At 36.1% G+C, this 3,760-nt stretch overlaps 1 protein-coding gene across 1 annotated transcript in view; it reads left to right on the top strand.

Annotated features, from left to right (window-relative positions):
- The first annotated feature begins 829 nt into the window (after window positions 1-829).
- Window positions 830-3,760, top strand: part of STAU1 (staufen double-stranded RNA binding protein 1) — a 28,160-nt gene continuing 25,229 nt past the window's right edge. The window contains exon 1 of the mRNA XM_009583635.1: window positions 830-896. The gene's annotated coding sequence lies outside the window, so the exon portion shown is untranslated. The remainder of the gene's footprint in view (window positions 897-3,760) is intronic.

The following is a 3,760-nucleotide window of genomic DNA, read 5'->3' on the forward strand; positions in this document are numbered from 1 at the left end:
GTTGCAGGATTTTGAAATGGCTGAAAGAAGTAAATTCAAGACCTTATTTATCTATGTCCTCTTCTAACCTTAATCAAGGTTGAGATCTTACCCATTCTGTTGCCGGTAGTAATGTTGATAGCATCTGCACGCAGTTGGCTTTAGTCATGGAAAAGAAAGATTAAACACTTAGTGCTATATTTGTAAGCAGAATAAAATACATTTTGATTTCCATTTAGAGCAGTCCGTGCAGTGACAGGTTTCATATTCAGTACTGAAACAATTTTATTCTAAAATGGTTTTAGCTAGGTGGACTTTTTTATATGCCTATTTATGAGTGAAAGCATTAGACTGGAAATGTAGCCAAAAGGAAAAATTTATGTCAGATTTTTGCAGTTAATAGCTGCCAGAGTTTCTCAGGTTAGTGGCTTGCTTTTGGTTTGGCTTTGTAAATTAAGGTCTGGGTCTAATTTCAGTAGCTGATCTCTAGGGCTGTTAGGAAGAAGGTTAACTTCTACAGAAATGGAAGCCTTACTACAAAAAGAAAATTTGCAAGTGACTCTTAAAATCCTGCAAAGAGCACTATTGTGAGATTCCACTGTTTGTGTAAGAAAAATCACTTGGGTTTGGGGAAAGAGCAAGGAAAGAAGATTCTTGGATCAGGTTGGAATTTCTGCTTAGGAAAAATATAGCTCCGTTGAGCAGTCCGTCAGTGAGAATTTAATGGTCATACAAATTCTTGTCATCCAAACGGATGAGACAAACTCAGTGTAGTGGTGAGACATTTACTACAGAAGATCTTTTTGTAGCTTTAGGAAGCAAAATGCTAACTCTCTGTTTTTCCTTTTAGGCATTCTCCATCTTAAATATCCTATTCAGAACTAAATCCAAATCTTCACTCTCTGGATCTCCTAAAGGTACAGGAACCTTACTTAAAACATTAAAGTTTCTTACCTTTTATTTGCATCATATGAAAGAAACCACAAGTTGTGGTAAAACATAATTATCCACAGGAAGTGTCTGTTTTTTGTTTGATCCTCTGGCTTCTATCTGCAACACATTTGAGAATTATGACACAAAAAAGCTCCAAGAGAACTTTTATCTGAAAATGCTACATTCTTTCTTTTATATAGGAAGATTTTAATTTATTTTTGGCTGAGTGGACTGAGACTGCATTCACATCTTTGTGCATTTTTTTGCTTGCCTTTTGTTACCTTAGTGACTTCTGAACTTTGCATTTTAATGTGTTCAAAATTTCTGGGAATATTCCAGGCATTGATGCACCAAAAGAAAATAAAAATCTAAAAACCTGAGTGGGGAACAGTGCTCTGTAATCTGCAAATCCATTTCTCTAAGTTTATTATTGTCCATAGGTCATTGAATTGTTTGATGGCTGCCGTTACCATCATGAGGATGATACTTTAGCGCAACACTGTCTCAATAAAATTTAAAATATTAATATCTGAGTTAGCAAAAACTAAGTGTGGAAGGGTGGGAAGGGAGCAAGTTACGTGATTAGCTACTGGCTAAGATGGTATGAGTAAAACATTTGTTCATTTACCTATCTTTTGATGTTTGTGAGTGGTTTTAAGTTCTAGCAATGCCTCAAGTATTGTATAGGGATCAGTTATTTGTACTAGTATTTGCCTTGAAAAGTTTGAAGTAGCTAACCTCTGATTACATGGAAAAATCGCTTGAAACACTGGCATCTCTTTGTCTCTCTATCCACTGAAACAGCCTTTAAGTTGTTAGCCTCGACTTTCTAGATAATGGTGCTTTTTCTTGGATAGTTAGGGTTTTGTAAGCCTGTTATAGGGTAGAGGGCATATTACTTTGTAAAAGCATCGTAAATCCTTTTATAATCCCCAAATAACCTATAACTAAATGTGCAATGGTGAACAGTCAGTTCTTACACCCTAGTGAAATACTTCACACAAATCAGCTATAGTATCATAAACTTCAGAGGTAGCTGAAAAAATACATACAAAGTTCCAGTTTGTTTTGTCAGACTGTTCTTTGAAGTTGCTTGTATGAGCTAAATGTTTTTAAAAAGAGAATATAATATATATTTGTGTATATAAACTTGTAAGGTATAATCTTATAAGTTACTACCTAGTGTCTGAAATTGTCAGAAATTTGTAAAGTGGAATTTCAGCAATTCACAAGATGTTTTTAATGCCTACTTTGCTTTGGTTCTGCCTGAATTCAGTCTAATGAACTCTGAAATAGTTTTGAATTGTTGATAGCTTACAGAATGTAGATTCAACTTTTGATCTGAATAGAAAAACATGTGAGATTGGTGTATTGGTGAAGGAGAGAGAAACATGATGATGATGTAGCAATTTATGTAGTAATGGTGTAGCGATTTATGTAGAAAAAAGCATTATATTCACTTAGGTTAAAAATGACACATTCATTGGAAAAGTTTTATTTTCCTTGAAGTTCTTTCGCTGATAATAAATTTCTGTTCAGCTGTGGCAGAAGACTGGCGTGTCCAGGAACTTAGCTACTTGAATGTCTTGGGGATAAACCTTGAACATCAGTGTGTTCTACAGGTTTCAGATTTCTATTTCAAGTAAAGATATAGCTTATTGATTCCTTAAAATTTCTTTTTGGTTAGGCATTGCAGCTTTTCCTTCCTCCACCTTTAGAAATGGTCATGGAAAGGAGCACTCACAGGATCCTGTTGAGTACATCTTTTCTTTCTTGCTGAATGAATGGCTCCAGAGGCCATGGTAATTACCATGTATGGTAATTCTGGTCATCATATCATGGCTATACTTGTAATTGCAAACCATTTTGCAAAGAAGGGTGGGTGGGATTGTTACCATCTTACAGAAGCATCAAGTGAGCTGTGCTTAAACTCTCAATACTTGGTTTCTTGTGAGGTTGAAAGTCTTTTGGATTCCCAGAAGGTGCATAAAGGCTGAACTCTTCCAGTTTGTTGAAAGGTTGGGGGATTGCGTGTGGTGAATTCCAGCGAGGTGTGCTTCAGACACTTTCTAGGTCCTTACTTAGTCCGTTTAGAGGTGACTGAGCAACCAGACTGCTGAAGAAGTTGGGCAATTGGTCTCTATGCTGAGAATAAGCAGGTTATGAGCTATGGACGTATCTGCAGCATGTTTTTTTGTCTGGTCATGGAATATGCACAGCTGAAGTCTATTCGAAATTGGATCGGTTTCCAAAACCTTATTGTTTCAAGCACTAGGATGTGACCTTTAGTCTCTACAGGTTTTTATGAATAATGGCTGAATTGTCTGTCCTGAATATTATTCTAACCAGAGGTGTTTGAAGAAAAGCTTTTTCAAGCTGAACACTGATGGTTATAACTCTTGATGGAGAGAGATCTGGGTAGAGAGCAGTCTGAGCTGTACTGCTGTGAAGTTCTGTAGTACTCTGCCATAAATATAGAAAGTGAACTAATAATATCCTTTTCAGGGACTTCCCTTCTTGGGGAAAAAATAAATTACTGGGGATTGGTATACTGTTCTTCTCTGCATCGGTAGGATAGTTGACTAGAAAACCACTTTAATGTATGTATTTTGGAACTGAAATTATGTGTTCCCTAAAACCAGGTGATGGCAAATAAATGAAGGATTGTGCCTTGCTTTAAAAGCAAAATGCTTGTAGGCAGAGTTTTCTGAGAAGAATTTCAGACTTCCTTTCCAGCATGATCTGAAAGATCCTCATGTTATTGATTTCAAAATAAAAACTTGGTGTTGTCTGATCAAAATATGTGGATTAGAAACTACTTAATTTCAATTACTTTGAAGGGCATTGC

This window comes from Fulmarus glacialis, unplaced genomic scaffold (genome assembly GCF_000690835.1).
Source record: "Fulmarus glacialis isolate BGI_N327 unplaced genomic scaffold, ASM69083v1 scaffold8388, whole genome shotgun sequence".
Taxonomy (NCBI): domain Eukaryota; kingdom Metazoa; phylum Chordata; class Aves; order Procellariiformes; family Procellariidae; genus Fulmarus; species Fulmarus glacialis.